We start from the raw sequence: 27002 nt of genomic DNA, 5'->3' as shown, positions 1-27002 counted from the left end.
TGTGACGGCCATTCCAGAATATTGTACTTCTCCTTCTGCATAAATGCCTTTGTAGATTTCAAAGTGTGTTTAGGCTCATTGTCTTGTTGACACAATTCAGGGGTAACACTTTGCAGTGGGGAGGCAGGGAGGGGGGGCAGTGGGAACTAATCACAGTGGGGGTTTAGTTCTCCTTTAATCATTTCTAATTGTGGAAATAATGGAGTCTCTGTTTTCTAGGTAGGAGGGTATGTTGTGTATTCCCACACTTGTAGAACATTTGTGGTTCCATTTCAGGGACCTGTTTTTATTAAAGGAGAAGGAAAGGCTTGGTGCACTTGGGGGTGCCAAATGTTAGGCATCCCCAAGTGATTGTATTGACTTACCTGAAACCCCGGGCCGGTGCTCCTATCAGCATCAGTATTTTCCGTCTTCCTCTATCTTAGTGCGGTTGCGCATGCGCAGTAGAACGAAGAGCCAAACTTTAACTAAAAAGTCAGCTATTTCGTTCAAACTGCGCATGCGTTTGCCTTGGAAAATTTGAAGAAAGAAGAAGACAGAAGAAGATCACTCCGTGGTGCTGACTGGTATAACCCCGGGCCGGTGCAAAAACAGACTTGGGGTGGAAATTAACTATATGGCAGATGAAAATGGGATGACTAGGTATTACATGGTTTTAAATTTAAATTTAAAGAGAAAAAAATGCACCACTGTGTGAACAAATATTTATTACAAAAAAAATTCATCAATATTTGTAAATACAGAGCATTATGTTTTCCACAGATACTATCAATAAAGTTGTTCATACATTTTTTTATACAGATTCAGCAGGAACTGAAGCAAAGTGCTATTAGCCACAGGAGGAAAAACTAAGAGGAGTCTGTGTGGGATCGGTACTAAATCGCTTAGGGGCACATTTACTAAGCTTGAGTGAAGGATTCGAAGTAAAAAAACTTCGAATTTCGAAGGTTTTTTTTGGGTACTTCAACCATCGAATAGGCTACTTCGACCTTCAACTACGACTTTGAATCAAACGATTCGAACTAAAAATCGTTCGACTATTCGACCATAGTCGATAGTCGAAGTGCTGTCTCTTTAAGAAAAACTTTGACTACCTACTTCGGCACTTTAAACCTACCAAGCTACAATGGTAGCCTATGGGGACCTTCCCCATAAGCTTTCTAAGCTTTTTTTGATCGAAGGAAAATCCTTCGATCGATGGATTAAAATCCTTCGAATCGTTCAATTCGAAGGATTTAATTCCTTCGATCGATCGATCGATAGAACTATTTGCGGTAAATCCTTCGACTTCGATATTCAAAGTCGAAGGATTTTACTTCGATGGTTGAATATCGAGGGTTAATTAACCCTCGATAATCGACCCTTAGTAAATGTGCCCCTAAATGTTCAAATCAACAGTCACCCAAGTCATCTGAATATTCTTATGGAAAATGTATGCATAAAGATCTTCCCAGTCAGCCAAATACACATGACCCTCCTGCAGCAGGGCAAAGAAAATGTATCAAAAACTTAATGAAAAAATAGAAAGCAAAATAAATTCTAAAACACCGCTGTGCTCTCCCTATACAATGCAGTCATAAGGGAGTTACAGCGGGAGGAAGGGGGTTACTGTCAATACAAAGAAATATCTAGTAAGCCAAGATTACCCAAATAGTGTACAGAACCCAAGTGAACATAGTGAGTTTCTAAAGGCTTCCCTATTCACACACAACTGTGTCACTTCCGCTCACTATGCACCCTGTGCGGACACGCTCTGCTTCCCTGACGCAGGTAAGAGAGCAGCCGGGGAGGGGGGTTCTTGTTGGCTTCCTCTATAGTTACTCCACTGTTGCTAATTTAGAGAATGTATTTCAGAAATCCTTAGATGGGCTTTGCCTGTGTGAGGCTAGAAAATCAATCATTCTCTTGGATCCAACATGTCTCTCCAACATGTAAGTGGCTCCATTGATTGGCTTGGTTGTCAGGTTACATCCAAAGGTCTAAACAAATAGAAACAAGTTTACTACAGCCACAAAAGTGTCAGAGGTTATTTATATGAACAGCATTTTGTATGTAAATAAAACATTGTGGATGTTGAGTCTGTGTACATTTGTGTCATCCACAAACCAGAAGATTTGCTAAATATCTAAAGAAAGGGGTGATTCACCTAAGTTAACTTATAGTCTTTTATAGAATGGCTAATGCTATGCAACTTTTCAATTGGGCTTTCTTTTTTATAGTTTTTGAATGAGTTGCCTTGGCAAAAGTTTAAACAATTTTTCAATTAACATTTCATTTTTTTCTTTTTTAAAATCGTTTTTTGAATTATTTGCCCTCAACTTCGTACTCTTTCCATCTTTTAAATGGGGGTCACTGACCCAGACATCTAAAACACAAATGCTCTGTAAGGCTACAATGACAGGTTTCGGGTACAATACCCTTTATCAAGTGAATCATTCGCTTGATAAAGGGTATTATACCTGAAACATGTCGTGTATGCCACCACTCGGAATTAAAGTTTATTTGCAGTAATTCTGCTGGAGTTCCTTTTCCTTCTTCTAATTTTAGGATGATCAGAGAGACAGTATCACAATTCAGTGTGTTATTTGCATGTCGGAATAAACAGAATATTTAGAAAATTCTACTTCCCGATGGACAGTACCAGTGGTGTGTATTGGAAACAAAATACAATTGAAAAGTCAAACTTTGACATTTCCACACTGAATAAATATATTTTCTTATTCATTTTTTGTTATCTACTTTTTTCATTGCCAAAAGCACATTAGTTTTAAGCAAAAAGAGTTTGACCCATTTTTATATTACTGTATGAAACTATAGATGATTATTATCATGTAGAGAATATTTTCCCCATATTCCTTTTCAACATGATGCATGCCTTCAGCTGGTTACAGAATAATAGAAATTGTGTGTGCTTCACCCTCCTTATATAACCTTGTGAGTTGGGTGCAAAGTAGTCCAGAAACTCTTGCCAGGGGTTAAATAGATATACTAGAAATTACAGCTGCAGCACCTTTTTGTTACAAAAAGTGAAACGATTAATTTATTACCAAGACAACCAAGACAAGAAAGGGTGAGACTAAGCTCAAAACGAAATGTTGCCTGGTTGTTTGACTTGAAGCTTTTTGAAAGTGAATTACAGGCTCGGTTTGACAACCATGGACTCAAGGGTTTTCTACCTACTCTGCTTCAGATGAAAGTTCTCTTCCTCTAGAGCAGTGGTCCCCAACCAGTAGCCCGTGAGCAACCCAGTGACCTTAAAGCATTCCTATTACATTCACACACACACACTAGGCACAGTTTTATCAATTACCCAAACCAAAGGTTATTGGAGTGTGGAAGAAAACCAGAGTACTCAGGAAACACTTGTGCTGTTGGGTTGGTTGCTCATTCTCTTTACCAACCAGCACTGGGTAAATTTGCCCATGGGCAGTTACCTATAGTAACCAATCAGTGATTGGTTTTTAAAGCCAGCTGCAAGTAGAACAATGAATGAAGCAATCTGATTGGTTGCCATGGGTAACTGCCCAGGGGCAAATTTGCCTAGTGTTGATAAATGACCCCCAGTATTTTCCAAAATGCCTACAGAAGCAGAGACCATTGGTACAACCTACCAGTCTGTACAAAGCTGATAAAAGTCAGCAAGAATAATTTCCTTAACATTCTGTTCCTAGTCTCTCTATGCTTCACCACACAGGCTTTTGTTGATTATTATGTTTATTAGAGAAAAATATCTGAGTTTGTCATATATTTAAGGTCAAGTAAACACTTTTGTTGATGCTGTGATTTTTAACCTTTTGTGTGCTAGATTACACCAGATACCATGAAGTCAGAGAATCAAACAGCAGGTTAGATAAGGTTAGCAAGTCTTGCTACTAACAGAGCCAATAACTTTTCATTTCATAATATTATTCGCTGTTAAGTTTGCCATAGTACCTCCCCCTAATACTGGCCTTCAGGTCGGGCGGATGGTGATACTACTTGAGGATGGGGTTATAAGTATAAGGCAGAGGAAATCAGTGTCTTGGGCAGGAAAGAGTGGATGGGGCTGGAAAGTGGGTGGGAGAATAGGGGATTGAGTGGGGACATAGGAGTGGCAGATCTGTGGTTAGAAGACGAGATAGGCAGTAGAAAAGGAGGAATTTATAGCTGTACCTAATTACAGATAAATTGTATACAACCTTTAGAACTGAAGTTGCCCCAACTGGACCAAAATAAATATGGGTGTAATATAGGTCTAATTATGTATTTGTTTCTTTAACTAAATATGGTTTTTTTTAAACTATATCGACTCACCTTAGCTTGTTGCCTTTGAATGAGGGCTCATTCAGCAGCAGACTGATATATTAAATCTGAGGCAACCAGCCCTTACCTAATTATATTAGCAATGCTGAAGCTAGGAGGAAATGACAGTAACGACTGCAGAAAATCTGCTATAAAAATGAGTAAATAGTACAGACCAAGATGCTCTCATTGTACCCTACTGTACTGTACACTGTTAATTTAATCCCATAAAACTTTATTTTTAACATAGCACAGATTGAGGGTAGGACTTGACGACGCAAGAGGAGCCGACACGTCGCAAACGCAATCGACGTTTCGGATGTTCTAAAGAAAACTGAAGTCCTACCCTAACTTTAGTACAGGAACTCAAAACAACAAACTACCAATTAGATGTGATTGGTCTAACGCAGGCGGAGTAATCAAAGAAGATGTCTGATTGGCTGATTTGGATCACAGCACAAGAGTCATCGTACAATTGTAGTAAATGAGTCCTGGAGTGTTAATGAGCCTTTTTGTTGAATTTACAACTTTGCCAGAAACACTTTTGGCACCTTTTGGTACAATGTGCATAAAAAGGAAAAAGGCCTTTACAGCTTTACACATCACCACTTACTAACTGCCACTTACTGTAGTTCAATTGTTTTTCTATCACAACTACAAGTATTTTCTTAATACATTATGTATGGTTAGTCATTGTAGATGGGTTCATAACTAGCTGCACTGTTATGTTACATATAGGGCAAGATTGAGGCAGAATGGAATGTGGTGTGAATAGGACAAGATGACAAAGCTTTACTATATTAGTGATGCCCCACATCCAGTCCAGTTGCTGCTGAGAGTTGTTGGAATATATATATATATATATACTGTATATATATATACTGTAGCTATATAGTAGGTGTTTCAACACAAAACATTGATTTATCACATAAAACAAAGGTCCTCCTTTGGGACCATGGGACATTGTACTAGAGTGTTTTATATGAGGATAACATCTGAGTCAATTAAAAAAGCATTTTGTATGCACAGGAACAGCTTCTTTTAGGATGTGTCCTCAGAGATACCACAAGGGCTTCAAGTGAAGGGATAATCATTATATTGCTGTGTATTCAGCCAGAAGAAAGTCAGGGTAAGATGAAAGAGTGAGTCCTGCTATACGACTATACTTTTCTAGTCTTTGCTAGTACTAGACATCATTTCTCCCATAGGTCTACTCTATGAATAAGTCCAGTAAATGGAGCCAGCGGATACATTACTTTAACCCATTTCTTTTCTTGTACCTGGGAGAATGACTTCTCTGTAAGGCAGATACTGAAGTGCGTCATAGTGTGCGAGGAGCCAGGAATAATGTAGGAGGCCACTACCAAATACCAAACACCAATACCCGCAGTTCACTTTCACAAAAATAAGTTCTTATTTTAAAAATGATAACATGTAATGAGGGGTCTATTGCAATTTACAGTAAATATCAAAAAAATCCCATATTTATGTCTGTCCTGCTAAAGCAGATGTGCATGGCATGGTTAAGCCACCAAGGGACAGAATGATTACGCCACCCTCACTGTATGCACTGCGGTGATTTACATCAGGGTTGTCCAACCTGCGGCCCGGTTGTGTGCATGTCTGACTTGTGCTCTTCACGTGCGGGAGAATCAGAGAGAGGTGTGTTGGTGGAGGGAACGGCTGTGGAGCAAAATCAGTGTGGTTTCTGGCAGCTTGTGCTGAGCGCTTCACTGAATTGGGACATTGAATTCCCCCCAAGCTGCTATACATTCTCCTTTCTGCAACACTTAGCATTAGACCTGCATGGCTCCTCTACTACTTCGGTAAACAAACAAGGGGGGGGCAGTGGTGGTGAGAGGGTCTGTGGGCCTTAATTCCTTTTTGACTTTCGTCCAATCTGGGGGGGGGCAGTGAATGTGGTCCTTAATTGCTTAATTACCCACATAATCCACACAGATCTGAGTGCCCACCACCAAAATTTAATTTTACATTAACCCCTGATGACTCTTAATTTGCAGTGCTTTGAATTTCCCTCCTTATTAGTTCCTGCTGATGAAGGGGAGGGAGAGAATTTTCTGACGCTGTTTTACAATTCCCCCCTCACCCAGGGCAGTACAAGGCATCTCTTATCCGCTAACTTATCCCGTGAGGATCTGACCCTGGTTGAACTAGGAAGTGGATGAGAAGACGTCGAGACTGTGGGACACGAGGCAACTAGTGCGTCCAGGAGCGAGATCGCAAAGATAGTGAGCGCAACATACCGTGAAGAGAGCAGCAACACCGCTTGGAGGGACGGGTTGAGCCTTGCCACACTGCGGATCGGTTTCTATCTGTAGCCGTGTCTGGGAAATCCTGTGAGTACTAACTAAGCAGGGCCCTGATACCGGCTCTTACGATATTTCACATTGTTGCGTTTTGTCTTTTATTTTAAAGACAAGAAGCGATCGCCAGGTGTGAACGCAATATCGGGACAAATCTTTTGGCTCCGGATTCCTGTAGAATACAGGGAACTTTTGAGACATTTGGGGGACACAAAAGTTGGTGTACTTTATTCTATAAACGGAAGCGCATATCAAACCAATTGTTTTAATCTTTTAGGGACGGAATCCCTTTGTACTTTGCGCATCTAGTGTTTTATTTTATTTTATTTTTGCGCAAGATCTATACTACTGTATATCTTAATTTGTTTGCCTATTAAAATTTACTGCTCCACTTTTTTATGTGACTGTCCATTTTCATGCTCATTTACAGTTTTCTGCCTCTGTTTAAATTTAAAATTGGTTAAATAAAAATGAAATGCACACTGAATTGTGTGTAACTGTGTATTTATATGTAACTGTGTATATACATTTCCATCAGTTCCTGCCTAGTGAGCATGCAATCTAAGGTCTGTATCACATTTAGATCAGTTCCTGCCCTAGAGATCTTACAATCTAATGTCCCTATCACGTTTTCATGAGTTCCTGCCAAGTGAGCTTACAATCTAAGGTCTCTATCATCTTTATTTCAGTTTCTGCATTCTTCTTCTAGCTCTGGTTATTCATTCCCGTGCGGTGTGCAGCTTCCTAAAGCAGAAACACTGAGCTTATCAACCTGCAAGTGAGCATTTGGCTGTTATTTTAAACAGTTTTATCTCCTTTTTTATGCATTGCAAAAACATGACTTACATACATTTGCTTCACATTGTATATAAAAGGAGAGTGAAAAGGAAGAGAAGGGGGAAAAAAAAAAGAAAGAAATGAAGAAATAAAGGAGAAAACAAGAGAGTGAAATAACACTTTGTGCTCTCTAAGTCCAGACACATTAACCACCTCAGTCTTTCGTCTTGTTAGGAACAGACTTACTATGCCAGGTTGTAACAATGTGGTAACCTATGGAGTAAGGGGGACACTGCCCTTTGCCCAGTTAATAATAATAATGTCTATTTAATATCCAGGTGTCCCATATTCCAGTGTATAGTTCCATCTGGTTATCCAAATGGTTTTGTAGTTCTTTTCTGTGAATTTTCTTCAGTTTTACAAATCAAAAGTGTTTTTTAAAGTGTGGCCCCAGACAATATTTCTTTTTTCCAATGTGGCCTAGGGAAGCCAAAAGGTTGGACACATGGTTTATTTGTTAAGGCAGTTATATAACGTGTGCCCTACAATAAATAGATGAAGGCTTTTCATATTGTCTTAGGCTACAATACCTGGATTTTCATTACCAGAATATATAAACTAGGGTATAATATATATATGTATAATGAAGCAATAGAATTCTTAATGAATCAGATGAAAATTAAGCGTAGGACTGGCCAGATATGGGATGACTTTGACGTAGTTGGCCAGCTTAAATATATTGCAATATATGACAAACAATCTCTGTTTTGTTTAAAGGGTAAGGCATTTTTCAGTAGCAGTATGCACAAAACGTCTCTGTCTTAAATATATTGATAATGGGTTGAGTGCAGAGGACTCTTGTATTTGTATATATGTATTTTGTGGTCACAGCCTCGCTGCACCCCCACCTAATGGTTTTAAAAATTAGTGGTGCACAACTTTCCCGTTTTTGATATATATATATATATATATATACACACACACACACACATATATAAGTTTCTCTTTAATATACATTCTCCATGAGGGCACCTTGACATTTAAACCTAGATATTTATGATTTACCCATCAAGATATTTTCTATTACAGCTGCTACTACAAACTATAGCCTCTCAGTTGGTTGAATTGGCACATGGTTACCCATGTGAGCAGTAACGCCACGTCAAGGCTTCAACCATTGTTACTGTTCATTCACACACCTATTGCAGCAAATGGCTCACCCTATTAGTTGCTGCAATAGTTTCCTATTGGGCTGGGCAGCAGTTTATATAAGCTGCTTTGGGAGAGGTGTAAGGAACAAATGTTCCCCATTGGGATATTTGCACTAATAAACACACACAGATATACTCACATATTGATTCACACACTATTATCTCTTTTTCTATAGCTAATACTTAGCTGGGATTTTAATCCTCTCCACTTTGGATTTATGTTCTCTGTGTAAAATTTGGGTCAAATCAAAGGACACTGTTATATATTAATTGAGGGTGAGCGTGTCCATCAAATTAAATTTACCTAACTTCTTGATGATCCAGAGGAAGGCAAAAACCCCATCTTTAGCCATCGCCAATTTGCTTTAGATGGGGGGAAATTCCTTCCTGACTCCAAAACGGCAATCGGACCAGTCCCTGGATCAACATTGTACAAATGCTATTCCAGTAACCTTTTATTATATAAAAGGCCTGGATGAGAGATTATTTTTGTTCTAGTTTGTTACTAACTATAGGGCTCTGGGTTGGGTGTAAAAGGAGGAGGTTGTAACTAGGCAGCATTTTGGGCCATACAGCTTTCCTGGTCTATTAATATCACTTTGCTCCTCAGTCATAAGTTCCCTAAACCATTCACTAAACAAATTCATAGCACTTGGGCTTTTTAGTAATATGGGCATATATTTACTGCATTATAATTTCAAATTGGGCCTAACAAATTAAAAATATAGCAACCTCCTCATATCGGTTCTTTTACATTTTAAAAGTGATTTACAATCAATGTGCAGCCAACTGGTGTGCTCACCTTGTAAATTGGTGCAGTCGGGACCCCTGTTTGCATTCACACACCATTTCCATTCATACTTATTCAAAAAATGACACAGTATATATTACTTACCCCAACTTATAATGTATCCCATATATCCCACCCATACCCTAAATGTATACATCATATGAACTATTATATAACTCTACACATCACTATATAACATATATACACATCACAATATATTCTCTCTCTATATATACAGTATATTCTCTATATTCACACACCATTTCCATTCATACTTATTATAAAAAAATCATACAGTATATATTCCTTACCCCAACTTATAATGTATCCCATATATCCCACCATACCCTAAATATATACATTATACAAACTCATATAACTCTACACATTAATATATAAATATACACACACGTAATATATATTCTCTCTATATATATATTCTCTATATTCACACACCATTTCCATTCATACTTATTACAAAAAAAATCACAGTATATGTTCCTTACCCCAACTTATAATGCATCCCATATATCCCACCCATACCCTAAATGTTTACATTATATAAACTCTTATATGACTCTACACATCACTATATATATTCTCTATATAATCTAATCTAATTTTTTGGGGTTTTTTTTGTTTTTTTTCATATATAACATACTATAAAAATTTAGAAAAATTACACATTCATAAATAAAATTCAAATAAATAAAAACTCAGTTTATACCTACCACGCTTCCTATAATTAGGGTTTTAAAAATGAATATGAAAAAGGAAGATGATGAATGAAGATGAAATTCAGCTCAATAGATGGTCAAGGAAGATCCAGGCCCTTGTAGAGATGGGGTACTTACCTGCCTAAACCATTAAAAATCAACAAAAGACAAAATGGTTACATAGGAAATTACAATACAGACCTTACAATATAGACTACAAGAAACTTTCTTATGAATACACTTTCTCATGGAATTGGATGTTTTTTTATAATATTTAACATTCTATATTAGACTTAAGGCATATTGCTTTAACATCACAAGACTGTGCAGCACTAAGATTATAAGCATGCTGGAGAACTGTATATTTTTGTGTATTAGTATGGTTATTACAGATGAAACACTTTGGGATGTGTTTTAATCTCTTACAGGAGTACAATTTGTCTAAAATGCATGAGTACATTGCATGAGCAGAAACTATACAATCTCAAAAAATCATTAAAGGGGGAATACATAACAGTCACCAGATGCCCCTTACCTTCTACTATTTGGTTTTAACTTATTAAGTATAATTCAATTATACCATATGTCATGCTATATATATTAAACAGAACATCTATCTGTGATCCCCAAATAGCCTAATACCAGTTTTTAAACATCTTAAATTGAATTCCTAAAAATCGTCTACATTTGTTATCATTACTAGCTTTTTATTGCTTCTTCTAAATATCATGCTATTTAATCATAGATATACATTTTTTTTACTTTACTTTCACTCACCACTTTGACTCAAGTTGTTTGTGGAAGTAACTGGTGGATACAGTGGGGTGCTGCTGTAGGTGATTGGACACTTGCAGATTTATAATCGGGGCAGATCTGATGTTAATTGCTTTAGTTTCCCATAGATGGTATGTTGGCTTGGTCGCTGGCTATCCGGGCAGTAATGATGTTGGATCAAATGAGTACAGGAGAATGCATTAGTCCTGCCAATGCCAGGTGGGGTCCATGTAGGAAAGTTCTTCTACCCTCTCTCTTTTGGAGGTATCAGCGGACAATCCTGGTGAAATCACTCTAAGCTCACTTGTGAATGGCTACCGAAAGAAAGCAAAACACTGTTACATTATATGTACTGTCAATAATAAGGGTAGGAAATATCCTAAAATATGGCATATTTATTTGTGGCTGAAATGTGTATTTCATTGTGGAGTGGAGTCATGATTTGTTTCAATGTCAAGATCTCAACTCATCAGCTGCCAGGTCCCAACCTGGAAGTAGAGAATTTCTGCAGCTGCACAGTATTTAGCATGCTGCATGATGCTCTTCCATCTTCTCCATTTAAAATAAGTCCTTAGAAACATTTATTCAAACTATGTATTAGAGAGCAGCTATTCAAATATGTAGAGTAAAATAATGTTGGCCAATGTTGTATGGGGAAATAAACTGATGGTCACATACAGATACAGTCTAGAAGGGGTCCCTTACAATCCCTTCCCTAATGTCACATACAGCCTGACAGAGGAGGATAAAAATGAAGAAATACAAATGCTTAGTCTGTGCAAAAATCAACTGCATATCGATATTGAGTGAAAAGCTCCAATATAAACAACAGCCTATTTGCCTTTACAAATAACATGTTATGTCCTTTTCCTCTGTTAGAAAGTAAACACTAACTAAAATGTAGTAAAAGGAGCTGAAATGTGGCTATCATGGAAGGATGTAAAACCCACATAAAACAGGTCATTGAGTAGACTTAAAAGGGTTATGAAATAATAAAGGGGGGGAGTGCCTAGATTAATTTTTGTAAAACTGGCACACCTTTTTCCTTCTTAAGTCTGTTGCTGCCCTACCCATGCTGGATATGTAAAAAGTAGTAGCTACGACACCAAAGTGTAAATGTGAGAGAAGTTTCCTATTGCCCGGTCAGTCATGTACTTACCATTTTTGGCTGGAAAGGTGTCTTCACTCTTATCTTTTCCAGATTTTCCCAATTGATTGTAGCAAAGAATGGGTGCTCCCTGATGTTGCCATTCACTCCTAAGCGTTGCTTCCTGTCCATCTCCAGAAGCTGAAAAAATGACAGAGGCATATTTAAATAAAGTACTGGAACTGGATGCGACTGTCTCAGTAATTCTAATTCACTTGGGAAAAAGGCTGGTGACAGTGTTTACATTAGTGCTCCAGACTATGCTCATCATTACTAATAAACATTTAAAAAGCCATCACTTATCTTTGTTCTAAACACAGAAAATAATGGGCTGCCCAAAGCATTCTCGCTGAAGTTAGCAACATTTTTAGTGGCATTTGTTTCAAGTATGTGTGTTTGCACTGTGTTTTTCTCCCTGTTAACAATGCCACAGATAGGGTGTAATATGGGGTCAAAGTGCTTAAATTGACAGATTTGTACTATGGTCAGAGACTCAATTATTTTTATCCAGATAACCATATAAGAAGACAAGCCAAAATATTAGCAATAAGTATGTATTGGACACTCCTAACTGCCAAATACAAATACAAACTTGCCAAATACAAGAGAGTAAGCAGATAAGCATCCCCTTTTAGTATAACACTAAACACATAAATTGTAGAGCATAACAAAAGCTTTGTATTTATACATATTCTGTTGTTCCATTTACCATTGTTTAATTATTTATACTGACCTTTGACAAGAGGTCCTGCATTTCCTGGCTCATGTAACTTGGATATTGAGGAGTTTTGATTGACATAAACTCCCTCATAGCACTGACAGATGGGCTAAATGGTTGTTTAGCTGTGGCCATTTCATAGATGATCACACCTAATGACCACCAGTCAGCCCCCGCATTATAATATTCCATTAACAAAACCTGCAGAAAAAAAAAATGATTAAACAAAAATCTTTATTTACACTATATACTCCTATAACATTTTCATACCTCATAAATGACAAACACTTAAGGGAAACCAAACCCCTTACTCATAAAAACTCCTACCCCCCTACCCTACATAGTCCCCCCCAACCTAGATGTAAACTCCAGTAATTGCCCCTAAGCCTTTACTTTACTCTCTTTGCAGCAGAGCTCACAGGGGCCATCTTCAAGCGATTCAGTGATCTTCAGCAAGTAAGTGCCATATCGGTGCATGTGCAGTTGTAGCGATTTTCCGGTACCGAACAACTGCGCATGCGCCGAAAGTCATTGGAGATAGCCGAAGTGAAGGAAGAAGAACCAAAGATTACCAAAGTGCCGGAAGATGGTGCCCGTGAGCTCCGTGAGCTCTGCTGCACTGAATCTGCAAAGTGAGGTAAGTAAAGACTAAGCTGCAATTACCGAAGTTTACACCTAGGCTGGGGGGCAGCAGGGGGGGACTATGTAGGGTAGGTGTTTTTATAAATAAGGGGTTTGGTTCTCCTTTAAAATATATAGAAACAGCTGCTCCAGACCCTTCCTCTGAGTCCTGCCCTGTTGCTTCTCCAAATACTCTATGGTAGAGTACTGGGCGGAACCAATTTCTAAGACCCAGACCGACCGGAACCCGCGACCCGAACTGCAACTCGCATATTTACCCACTTTGATCCACTGACCGACCCAGATCCGCAACTGCCTTATCCGCAACCCAACCTGCAACCCGCTCACCTGCAAACCGGAAATGACATCATCAAAAGTGGGCAGGGACAGAAATAAGTCTTGTTAAATTTTAAAAGTACTAAAATATAGGCAATAAATTAAATAAAAATAAATAAAGATAAATAAGATATGAATTTTAGAATGGACCCGAAACCCAACCCGCATCGATACCCACACCTGAAAATCCTACCCTCATTCCGCAGGGTACCAGCTTTTTTTGCAGGTAACCTGCGGGTAGCGACCCACTGCAGGGCCATGATCCCCTGCCACCGGTGTTCCCAAACCATATCCAAAAAAGTACACATGCCTAGACATTTGCACATCCTTTATGACCACAATCCCTTGTTAAAAAATTGATACTACTGTGAATACATCGTAAATGCATTAAATAGATTTCAGACCTCTGGGGCCCGGTAGCCAGGGGTTGCTGCCAATCCGCAGATGATCTTCTTGTCGAACAGCCCTTCATCTGAAACCGAAGTCGCAGATTTTAATGTGTCCACTCCTATCCACCAAGATGTTATCAGGCTTCAGATCACTGCAAGATATACAATAGGAACAATTCATGTAGGTGTAGGTGATACCATGGCTGGTAAAAATGATGGTTGATCCCAATGTTATTAATAGGGAAAAAATATAAATATATACAAAGCCCGGTATTTTTTTCCAGAAAAGGTGGTAACCCTAGTGATACCTGAGATACACTTCTGAGAAGGGCAAGGGTGCTTGAATAAGTAAAGCACATATGTTATGACTTGATCTGACCTTTACATATAGAGCCTAATGTAGCTATACAGTGACTATAAGGGCAGATTTATAAAGGGTCGAAGTGAATTCGAGGGAATTTTCAAAGTAAAAAAAATTCGAAATTCAAAGTAATTTTTTGGATACTTCAACAACCATCGAATAGGATACTACGACTTCGAATTTGATTCGAAGTAAAATCGTTCGAATATTCGATCATTCGATAATCGAAGTACTGTCTCTTTAAAAAAAACTTCGATTTCAATACTTCACCAAATTAAACCTGCCAAAGTGCTATGTTAGCCTATGGGGACCTTCTAGAGCATTTTTCTAAGTTTTTGGAAGTCGAAGTAAAATCATTCGATCGATCGCTGAAATCCTTTGAATCGTTCGAACGATTTTACTTCCACCGCAGGATACCCAAATTCGATGAAAAAAACTTCGACTTCGATATTCGAAGTCGAAGTATTTCAATTCGATGGTCGAATTTCGAAGTATTTTTAACTTCTAAATTCGCCCCTTGATAAATCTGCCCCTTGATGTAAATCAGACATAACACAATATTCTAGAGAAGAGAACTGAAATTTTACTGACCGATGCACGATGCCATTTGAGTGCAGAAACTGGAGGCCAATTACAATCTCTGCAGTGTAGAACCTTTTAAAACAAAATAGTTTTTACTCTTTAATACACATTTCATATAGTTCTGTAATTCTTCTTAATATAATGTCAGGAATGAAGACATTTACATGTATTGTATAATAATAACAACACTTTTTTGGGACCAAAGGCTGACATTAAAGGACAAGGAAATATAGTCACTGGTGTGTGAGCATAATCCCTTACCTCATACCTTGGGCTGGAGAAAAATTGCAGTAGTCTGGGGTAGATTATGGCAGGGCAGGCAGCCATCTTCATCCTAGGAATCTCCTGGGGCAAGCAGTAAGTACAAGGCTCTGCTACACTCGTAACCAAGGATAATCAGATGGCACTCACACAGCAGAATGTGCTTGAACTTTGTGATTTATTCAGATCTCTGCACAGCGTTTCAGGGGATCCACCCCCTTTCTCAAGTGCTCTTGAGAAAGGGGGTGAGTGCCATCTGATTATCCTTGGTTATTGCTGTGTATATGGAACTGCTGAGCAGCAAAGTTCCCAAATAGAGCACCACAGAACGTGATCCATGGAGTTTGGATTCTATTAAAGTATATCTGCTACACTTGTGCCTGCTGGTGCTCCCTCACTTGTGTGTCTGAATGATGCACAAGTTAGAGGCCAGGTAGAGCAGCAGGATAGGGAATGCCTAAATGCCACCCTATCCTTTCCTCATGATCATGAATATAGCACTGCTGTATTCATAGGGAAAGCACAGAGCTTTGCTCTGCATTATGAAGTGCAAGGACCTGTGCCCCAGGTGCAACATGTGGGCTGACTGTAAAAATGCAAAAAATTCAGTGGTTTGTGCCCAGTTTTTATAATTATGTAAATTAGCCCTAATATGTATCTAGAAGCAAAATTAACAGAGTTTACAGCTAAATTCAACTCTGAACACAACCTGAACTCTTATGTCAGTTTGCATAATACTCTTTAATACATCATTTACAACACAAATAATGCTCTTACGTAAGGATATTAAAACTTACTGGATTGTTTCAGTTGGTAGTTTTCCACTCTTTGAAATCATGTTGGCTAATAATCTCCCGCAGGCATATTCCAGCACAAGAAAGGCCTGAACCTGGTTATAATGACAAATTAAGAAGTGGTGAGACACAGTATGAGAAGTAGAGACTGAATAGATACTAGTTTTGAGTGTTGCTGAGCTCTGTTCTTAATACCATTTCTTTTCTCAAGTCAATTAAATTGACCATAAGCATATTGCATCTGTATATTGCAGGTGTCAATCTGGCTGCAAATTGTCTCACTAGCATAGTGGTGATGAATATGGTGGCCCGAAACAGATTTCAAGCTAATGCCACAGGATTCATTTTTGCTGGTGGATAAAAATGCAGATATTGCCCTGTGTGTGTATAGTTACAGATGTGAATGTAATCTACCTGTTACTATGCTCTTTTTCTTGTCAATATTCACACCACGTGCAGTGACACCCCTCATTGTGATTTTAACCCTGCTTTTTCTATATTAATGACACATTATATATCAATATTTAAGACTTAGGTGAGCATTAAATGTGTTATGTGATTAGGCTGACCAAAGTTGGAGAGAATTCTAATGAAACATGTGGCAACACAAACTGTATTCTCTACCTCTGATTGGAAGGCTGCATGTAAATGGCATAAAAAGGGGCAACTTTTGGCCATCTTCAAGATCCGAGCTTCTTTACTGATTTCTTGTAGTTGTTTTTGTCGATTTTCTTGTAAATCTTCTTAATTGCCACAAGCTTTTTCTTTGGGGCAAACGATGCTAACATCACCTAGGAATGGAGAGAAAAACACTAAATATTAAAAGGTTTCTGGATTACTTCTAGCACAATGAATTACTTATAAAGTACAGGAATGGGACCTGTTAACCAGAATGGGACCTTGGGGATAACAGGTCTTTCCATAATTCATACCTTAAGTCTACTAGAAAAGTATTTAAACATTACATAAAACCAAAGGCCTGCAGTAAGGATTAATTATATCTCAGTTTGGAACAAGTAAAATGTACTATTTTATTATTAACAAGAAAAAGGAAATCATTTTAAAAAACTTGGAATATTTGGATAAAATGGAGTCTATGGCAAATGGCCTCTCTGTAATTTAGAGCTTTCTGGATAAAAGGTTTTCGGACAAAGGATCCCATACATGTAGTATTCAGAAGGTGGCCATGTTTGTTGTTAAAGGAAGGGTTGATTGTATTTGTTAAAATTATTTGTATTATCTTTACATTAATATTGATAAAACTGTTCTTACAGAGTATGCATATTGAATTTATCAATCAGATGATAAACTAGATCTCACCAAAGGTCACCAGAGTGGCCACTCCCTATTCATTTGCATGGGATTTTGAAGGTCATAGAGTATTTAATAAATGGTGGCAGCAAGAGTTCCCCCTTTGATAAATATGACAATTATAATCCCATACAAGTGAAGAATGTTTGGAAGAATCGCTCTCTGTTAAAATGTGGCAAGTTTGTTTTCACCTTTTGATAAATAGACCCCTGTAATATACTACATTTTTGATTCTCCATCACATTTTCTGGATGTTTTAATATCGCAATACACAAACATTAATAAAAGGAGGTCCCACTCACCTGGCCAAAGTTGCCTTTTCCAAGTTCTTTGTGGAATTTGTAGTTCTGGATTTGCAGGGGGGCTGGTCTTTCGACATCCAGGCAGGGTTTTTTACATCCACTTCCACCTTTTGGAATGAAACAAATTCAATCAATAGCTCAAAATATATTTTATAAAGCACACTTTTATGCAAATATATAGATATCTGCACGTCCATTTATCTAAACTATTCATCCAACACAAATTCCATTCCTAAAAAGTCTTTCTGGTTACAAATAAATAAAAAAAATCTCTTATGCAGATTGTCTCTTTCAACTGGTCTATTGTCTTCTGTCTGCAGGAACCAATTTTACTGCAGGGTTTATGCAGTGGGGGTTATAGTGTAACATTAGGCTTTTAGGTATATTTCTCAATGTATGTAAGGAATTAAAAAAGGGTTTCCAAATGGATTTTTCATGTTTAGGCAAAAGTACACATTTCGTATTTTGAGGACAGTTCCATATTTCCCCTAATAATCTCCATAATATTCTCCTAACAGTTTATTATAAGACCCTTCTGGAAACCCTTATTATAGGATATATATAAATATAGGATATTTTATCACTCACAGTAAAAGACTACATAGTGAAAACCAACACCTCAGAAGCAAAGTTTTGTATGAATAAAGCAGAACATTATTCCCATGCATGATTTCCATGTAATGATCCATCACAAAATTATAGTAAACAAGGTTGTGGGTTGAAATTTTTAAATATGACAAGATGAGCGAGAGATAAGCATGTCTAGAAACCAATCTCAAAATAGTTTGCATGCATAGAACAAGAGATCCCTGGTAAAAGCCTTAAAAAATACCCCTAACCAGTGAATTTCTTACATAAGCCAAGCAACACCTGGGGGGTACAACTGTATCGGGCCCAGGCCTGAAGGGGGGCCCAGCTATGCTGCACTTTTTGAAAGAGCTGGGGCCCCCTTGACAGCGCCAATGCTGTTCTGCCCTCCTGAAATCCCAAAGCAGTAAAAAGTCCCGAAGTCACGAAAACAGCAGAACTTGAAGTCCTACAGTGGCGAAATGACCCAAAGTCACCAAAGTAGGCAAGTTGAAGTACTGAAGCCATGAGTTCAATTCTACTAACACCAATGTGTGTCTTTTTATTTCTTTTAATCCCCTGGCCACCAATGTATTATTTTTATATTTTAATAGGCCACTGCCACCAATGTTTTTTATAAAAAATATTCTCTGGGGCCACAGTTTTTTTAAACTTATAGGGGGGCCCTGACCATCAATGGCTTTTTTATAACTTGTGTGTGGGGGGGGGGTTCTTTTTTAGCAATGATGTCTTTGTGGTCTTTTAACTGTGGTGTGGAGTGGGCGGGATCTGGGGTGGGGCTTGGGTGGGCGGGGGCCCTGAAAGTTTTGTTGTACGGGGCCCTGTGATTTCTAATGGCAGCACTGGTTGTAAATACAATATTAACGCTGCAAATTCCAATAATAACAGATATACATTTTACTGAACAACTATTTACAGGTGTGAATATGCATATATAAAGTTACTAAAGTGAGTTTAAATGTCACACACACAGGCAAACACATTTTCCTATTAAAATTACCTTTATGCCCTTTGCACATAATGCACCATTTAGCCTGCTACATTTTTATAATGTACGTATAAAAATAAGCCACAAAACTTAGTTCTTGCAGGGAAGGCAGCATTCTGCTCCCCACAAAGATAAATGCTGTATTGAAAATACAGTGTTAAATACCTAAAGCAAATAAGAATATTTAATTCAAATCAAAACGTAGGTAATACCAAATAGCCTTCCTACTAAAGTGGTGGTGGCAAGGAAAAGGATGAAGAAATGCAATTCAGTTTCAACCACTGGGTTACAAGCTATAAGGTTTATGCTCCAGAAATTGTGGCAACTTCCTTTATCACTGAAGTTAGAGTCCATGTGCCTAGCTTTAATAAAGCGTTTGGAGGTCGATCATTTCAAAATCTTCACAGTGGCTATATTAATTTGGGGTTAATTGTCTTTTTGAAGTTTTCACTATATACTGTAGATACATGCATACAGACATAAACAAGTTAGTAAGTCCAAATTGTTGTTTATATATGTATGATGTTTTATGAGTGTAATGTTTCTCTTGATTTAAAAACCACTAAAGGGATAGATAAAATCACATAGTAAAACGCCACATAAAATCATCCATAACACACAGAACATGTCAAAACTTTAGGACCTGTTGGTATCAGCCTGATGTAGATGACTGAGGAACACCAAAACTTGCCATGCTTACCATTGTAGTATAGTGTAAATCGAGGTCAGCTCCTTTTGCACCTCTGAAAATAGAATTAGTCAATGAGGATACCCTCTTGAGGCCCCACGACAGAAGATGGGTGTATAGAATCTCAGATACAGACATCAAGACGAGGTCAAGGTAGCCAGAATTGACTCCAAGCAGGTATCAAGACTCAGATCAGATTTTAGTCAAAACCAGAAGAGATGAGAACAGAAGTCAAGTGGGAAGGTGGAGAACTGATAGTCATGCAGTGCAAGGTCTGTAAAACAGCAAAAGCAATTCAACAAGGTACTGGGGCTTTAATGAAAATCAAGAAATTAATTACTTTCATCGGCATCTTAAAACAGGCCTAGGGCACATGTCTGCACTATGTTCTGTCCCGTGCATCAAATGTTTAGTCCTGAATGTGTGGCAGAGCATAGCAAGATCATGGACACAAGTGCTTAATGAATGAACACTATGGGGAGCGATTTTGAGACACTTAATACTCTAGTACTTGCTTCCAAGACCATTGCAGTTTGCTATAGATGTATATGATCAGTGGTTATCAATTAAGTTTGTACATATGAAAACAAAGAAAAAGCACTTTATTGCCTGTGTGAAAACAAGCTCATGGGTGGGCAAAAAAATGCTTAGAAATACCTTTCTGTCTATATCTCTGCCAGTGAACTTGTGTTACTGCTTGAAAATGCTCACTGCTGCATAGAGTAAACCAGCAAGGATATATAAGATTAAAATGCTATTCAATAGAAAGGTATTTCTAGTTGCTTTGTAGTACATAAGTGTTATTTTAAGCAGGCAACTCAATTCCTGTGGTGCCATTGCCCTTACTCCTGCCAATTCCAGTTGTAATCCACACATGAGAATCTTCCCGGTAGTTACGTTTATAGGAACTATACATTGGAAATGCTGGTAGATCTTTAACAAAGTCCTTTGCCAGTGGCTATAAGAAGAAAGAAACAAAATGAAAATACATTTCTTATACATTTCTTATGGCCTCAAGATCAATTGTGTAATAGGTACTACCTGAAAAGTCAACAAGGCAAGGCAACAATGGCAAGGAGAAAAATTACAGGCATAGCGTCTTAGCGTACAAGCAACATTATTGCAGATTGAGGAACAGCGAAATGATGCCCAGACCATAACTTAGTTGTGGAAGCCTGCAGCAGAACAGGTGACCAATACAATTTCTGTAATCAACAAATAAACAGACACCAAGGGGCAAATTCACTAACCTGTGGAAATTCGCCAGCGACGGCTTCACTCACATCGCCACACTTCGCCAGAAGAAAATTCGCCAAGACAGCGCTAATTCACTAAAATGCAAAGTTGTGTCCAGGGCGCCGAACGATGGCAAAGTTTTGCTAGCGTTAATTCGGCAAGCAAAGCGTTGGCTAATTTGCATACGGAGGCAAGTTAAATTTCAATGGACGTATATGTTGCAGCAAATACATTACACTACACAAGCCCAGGGAACCTTCATAAAATAAAATAGAGTTGTTATATTGCCCTACACATGTGCCCAGTGTATAGTTTATGTGCCATATGTAAGGAAATGTAGGGGGGAAGCCGGGTACCCTAAAAAAAATTTACAATCTTTTGCAGCCTATCACCCTGAAAAACTGAAAAGTCGCCAGTGTTTTTGGGACTTAGAAACATTTTCAACTTTTTATTGAGGAAGTCCTATCTACTCTATTGCACTTCGCCAGGTCTGAAGTGGCGAAGGCAAGTCTGGCGCATTAAAATCTGCATCTTAGTGAATTTGTGTAGTTACGCCCATTCGCCAGAGCAAAAATGTGCCTGGCGGTAGAGTGCAATGTAGCGCTACAGTCTATCTCCTTCACTAGCGAATTTACGTCTGCACCCGTTAGTAAATCAGCGAAGTCCCGAAATGACGTCACGCTGGCGAATTTTCACTAACGTTAGTCACTTCGCCCTGTATGGATTAAAATGCATAGTGGATTGAGGGTTTGTTATTATGTGTGTCTTTTTACATCTGATTCATGCAGACTTATGCAAAATATATGTGTGTCACTGCCATCAGAACGTTACATTTTATTTTGTGTTCCCCATTTGCAATTGCCACTGATCAATAAGTTTAGAATGTAGTTTGAACCTACATCTGTGAGTGGGGTGTGTTAACAGATATTATTAACTTATATAGTGATGTTAGAGCATAGGTATCCAATCATCATGATCTTTGAAGCCACAGTCTTTTGTGTAAAGGTATTGGGGAGCCATTCTGGCGATTGCTAAATAAGGTCTAGAGGCCCTAGATAACCTGGCCAGCCATCCCATTGTATGCTGCGCGTGTGCACTCTTACACCTCAGTAAGGGGGCCATGTCTGCCTACTCCTAGTTCCCGCCTTAGTCCTGGTGGCTTATAACAAAGCTGGGCCAGGCACCCTAGCCGGTAGCAGCACCGGCTGGTCATGCTCATAATGGCTCTTGCGGCGTGCATGAGCAAAATGCCACTTGCGGTGCACATGCGGAAGCGCAATTGAACGGCAGATAGCAAATACAGTCAGAGAGAAGGGACCGGACATGGGGTAGGTGATAGAGGAAGTACCTGCCTGGCTTCCTTTCAGCTTTTGTGCCCTAGGCACGTGCCTACTCTGCACACCCCTAGTTTCGGCCGTGGCTTATAATATCATTATTTTTTTACCACAGCACAGGGAGTACATTATCCCTATATAATATACAGTTTGTGCCATAATGAAGTGGCCAAACTAAAATTAGAACCACTTAACTAGTGTATTGAAGACTTAAGGCACGGAGAACCATATTACAAAAAAAAAACTCTTATCCAGAAAACCCCAGGTCCTGAGCATTGTGGATAAGAGGTCCCATACCTGTATTACCAATATCCAATGGTTTTAGAGATATTTGCAACCCTAAATGCTATTTGCAGAATTTATCTTTCTATTCTGCCTTCTGATGCTGGTTCTGATCCTTAAAACAATGTAGCAGAAGCCAACTGACTAACAGGCCCATGAAGGAGCATGCAACGCATTGAGGGAACTGGTGTTTTACCTGGAGGAAAACTGGCTACATTATTTCTATACATGTCCTTTCTTACTAACCACAGATTGTAAGCTCTCATGAGCAGAACACAGCAGTGCCGTGCTACCACCCCCGCATTGTCTCCAAACTATTTTTAATTCATTTCGGTGAAATTTTTGTATGTATAAACATTGTAGTCCTGCAGTTGTGTCTCCTTACTAGGCATGTACGGAATCCAGGATTTGGTTCGGGATTCTGGCTTTTTCAGTAGTATACAGATTCGGAAAACCTTTTGCCTGGCCGAACCGAATCCTGCATTTGCATATGGCGAGAAGGGAAATCATGACTTTTCGTCACAAACAAGGAAGTAAACATTTTCCCCCACATTTTTCCTTTCGCACCCCTAATTTGCATATGCAGATTTGGTTTGGTATTTGGCCAAATCTTTCTGTATGGCACTATGGAGATGATGGCACAATATAAATAATAAAATCAATGCATTGGTCTTAATTCTTTATTGAATTATTTGCTTTAAGCCTCACTGACCCCAGCAACCAAAAAATCCATTGCTCAGTGAGACTACAATTTTACTGTTAGTTTGTATTAGCTAGCATTGTATTCAGTCCCTCTCCTATGCATCATCCAGTCTCTCATTCAAACCACTGCCTGGTTGCTAGGGTAAACAGGACTCTAGGCACCAGATAGCAGCTGAAATTACAAACTGGAAAGACGCTGAACAAAAAGCTAGATCATTCAAAAAGCACTAAAAATGTATCTCAGAAAATCCTTAATAAATGTTAATTAAGTGCAGAGATACGCTGCTATTTCGGTAGATTAGTCGCCCAGCGACAAATAGCTTCTTCTTCGGGCTACTCATCTCCCCGAACTGCCTTCCTGCCGGCTAGAATGTAAATCGCGAGAGGGATGGCAATCGGAACGCTTCGTTTTCCGAAGTTGCTTCACGAGGAAATTTCGAGTGACTTAGTAAAGCCGAAGTGTTCCGAGTGCCATCCTGACGGCAATTTACATTCTAGCCAGCGGGAAGGCAGTTTGGGGAGATTAGTCGCCTGAAGAAGCGATTTAACCCTTAAAGTTAAACTAGCCCCTTAAGGGCAGAGACGCTGCAATTTTGGGAGATTAGTCCCCAGCGAAAAATTGATACTTCTTTGAGTGACTAATCTCCCCGAAATGCCTAATTGTAGTAATAGACGGCACCAATCATTGGTATGTTGTCTTAAAATGCCTTTATTGGGACATAGGCTCTGACCCCAAACACCCGGCAACGTTTCAGACCTCTCACGGTCTTTTCTCAAGCCACGACAGCCTCAACTCGCCTCATTGGTGAAGCACCCTTGCCAGCGACAAATCTCTTCTTAGGGCGGCTAATCTCCCCCCGAAATGCCTTCCCACCGGCTAGAATGTAAATCGCCGGCGGGATGGCACTGGGATCGCTTCAGCTTTCCAAAGTCACGCGACGTTTCCTCGTGAGGCAACTTCGGAAAACTTAAACGATCCCAGTGCCATCCCGCCAGCGATTCACATTCTAGCCGGTGGCAAGGCATTTCGGGGGGAGATTAGCCGCCCTAAGAAGAGATTTGTCGCTGGCAGGGGTGCTTCGCCAATGAGGCGAGTTGAGGCTGTCGCCTCAGGCGGCAGCGCCCCACTAGGTACCAGGGGCAGCAAAAATGCTGCTCCTGGTACTTTAAGAGCGAATTTGCGGGGGAGGGGGGCAGCAGCAACTGTTGTTGCCTCAGGCAGCGGAGGGGCCAGGATCGCCCCTGGTTGCTGGGAGACTAATCTCCACAAAACGCTACTTGTGCCACCACCCTAACGAGATAAAAGCTGCATCAAGATATTAGGGCCACGTGTGTCTTTTGTAGCTTAGTGGCTTGTGACGAATCAGCAGCAATTTAGTGTTACTATCCTGTTATTGCTCTCTCACACCAACATACAACTCACGGTACAATCATGTGAAATGAGCAGTGCCCTCCTGCTACTTCTGAACTAAAGCTCCCATAACCCACTACAAGGCCTCCGGTGGGACGTTTTGCTACTGAATTCCTCCATCTCTCGTCTCATTCTGTGTGTCTCACTCTCATCTCTCCGCTACCTCATCGCACAGATCTGAGCCTCCATGCATTCCGGTGTAGTGACCAGGTTACCCCAGGGCCTCCCCCTGTGTATGGCTCATATCTACTGTACGTGCACTGGGACGCAATCGCCGGCCAGCCCAGCCTCTTTCACACTACCCAGCTGTCACCGCGCACACTGGCTCCGCCCCTCAGTAACATCACTAATCTGACCCCCCCTCCCTTGAACTCTATAGGAAGGATAGAGACAGTATCACACCAAAACTACCATAAATTAGCCGAGAGGGCATTTTAGTGGCAACTACAATAGCACCCTCCTAAATAAAAACATTTAATCAAATATATTGAGTAGCAGTGAAATGGTCCGTAAAAAATTCCAGGCTGTGTAACAGTGTAACAGAAATCATGGGGTCCTGTACAGCAACATTTTCTGGGCCCCCTGGTCAGGGCCGGACTGGGAGAAAAAAGCAGCCCTGGCAAAAAAAATTAAAGCAGCCCACTTCAGGTATTGGATTGGTTATCTGGAAACCCATTTTTCAGAAAACTCCAAATTAGGAAAGGCCGTCTCCCATAGACTCCATTATATGCAAACAATCCAAATGTTTAAAATTGATTTCATTTTCTCTGTAATAATAAAACAGTAGTTTTAGCCAAACTAATACATAATAAGTCTTTATTGGGAGCAAATTTTTTTTTAATCCGTTCCTTGGAGACAATTATACAGGGGAATATTAGATAAAAACCTGTCAACAGATGCCCAAAGCCTGCCATGTCCTGCATAGAAAACTGGCCAGATATGGGATGACTGTGACGTAGTTGTTCAGCTTAAATATATTGCAATATATGGACAAAAAATCCCTGTTTTGTTTAAAGGATAAGGCATTTTTAGTAGCTTAAGGCACAAAATGTTTCAATGTCCTTAATATATTGATAATGGGCTGAGTGCAGAGGACTCTTGCATAGAAAACTACACATAGATAGCTAGAATCTCAGCTGTCATAAAGCAGGGCAAGACTGCTGTGAATAATTAAACTGTGCAGTGATAGTATCAGTATGATGACATAACACAGTTATGACAAGTATCCCAAATGGGATAACTAAATCTGCATTAAAATGTATCCAAACAGGATTTTCATAAAGATCTATTTAACACACCATAATATTACTATAACTATTTACAGCAGCATGATCTTGGGCTATTCCATGTGGGATCGTGCTGAGAAGCTAGATTTATTCTGGCAGATTAGAACAGATTGCAAAATTAAACTCCAAACTTTTTTAACAGCAAAGTAGTTGTTCTTACCTGCCCTTTCTCTGTACAGTTGGGGGGGGGGGCAAGGGGGGAAATGCAGAACAGCAGCAGAAAATTCTATCCCTCCCTTCATCAGCAGGAACTAATGGGGCGTTTCAAAAGCACTGCAAACGTGCTAATGTTTTCCCTGTGCAGGTCTTCAGTTTCCGGCTCACTTCTGCTGCACGCCCTCTAGTGGTAGAAAATTTTAGTGCGGGTCCTGCTAAATTAAATTTCTGCACGCGCTGCACACATGCGGGGACTCTCTTCATCTGAGCCCTGCGCACAAGAGCACACTGTCCGTGCGGCCCAATTCCCATACAGAGGCAGCGGCCCAACGGGCATTTGCCCGTATTCACAAATGGCCAGTCCGGGCCTGCCCCTGGTCCCCGCCCACCCCAGACCACAGTAAAAAGTCCACAAAGACACCGCTGCTAGAAACGGTAAACCCCCTCACTCACAAGTTATAAAAAGCCATTGATGGTCATAATTTAAAAATTCAAAAAATTGGCGGCAGAGGTCCCACATAAAAGTTTTTAAAAAAACCATTCGTGGTCAGGGCCCCATAAATGTTTTTTTTTAAAAAAACATTGGTTTTTTACATTTTTTACATAAGTTAAAAAAAAAACAATTGGTGCCAGGGG

At 39.4% G+C, this 27002-nt stretch overlaps 1 long non-coding RNA gene across 3 annotated transcripts; it reads right to left on the bottom strand.

The window, feature by feature from the left end:
• Window positions 1–8568: 8568 nt before the first annotated feature.
• On the bottom strand, window positions 8569–26743 carry LOC108707679. 3 transcript variants are annotated; one of them, XR_005965314.1, is made up of 13 exons: window positions 26371–26743; window positions 20806–20917; window positions 19972–20233; window positions 17696–17802; window positions 16707–16873; window positions 16086–16177; window positions 15037–15099; window positions 14100–14236; window positions 13638–13707; window positions 12754–12939; window positions 12033–12161; window positions 10877–11187; window positions 8569–10241 (listed from the first exon to the last, which is right to left on the bottom strand). It is a non-coding gene; the product is annotated as an uncharacterized LOC108707679 (long non-coding RNA). The 3 variants fall into 3 exon arrangements; XR_005965312.1 differs by lacking the exon at window positions 13638–13707 and having other exon boundaries at window positions 26371–26742; XR_005965313.1 differs by lacking the exons at window positions 13638–13707; window positions 20806–20917 and having other exon boundaries at window positions 26371–26740.
• Window positions 26744–27002: the final 259 nt, after the last annotated feature.

Source organism: Xenopus laevis, chromosome 2L, assembly GCF_017654675.1.
Source record: "Xenopus laevis strain J_2021 chromosome 2L, Xenopus_laevis_v10.1, whole genome shotgun sequence".
NCBI classification, from domain to species: domain Eukaryota; kingdom Metazoa; phylum Chordata; class Amphibia; order Anura; family Pipidae; genus Xenopus; species Xenopus laevis.
This window is presented reverse-complemented; position numbering and strand designations above follow the sequence as displayed.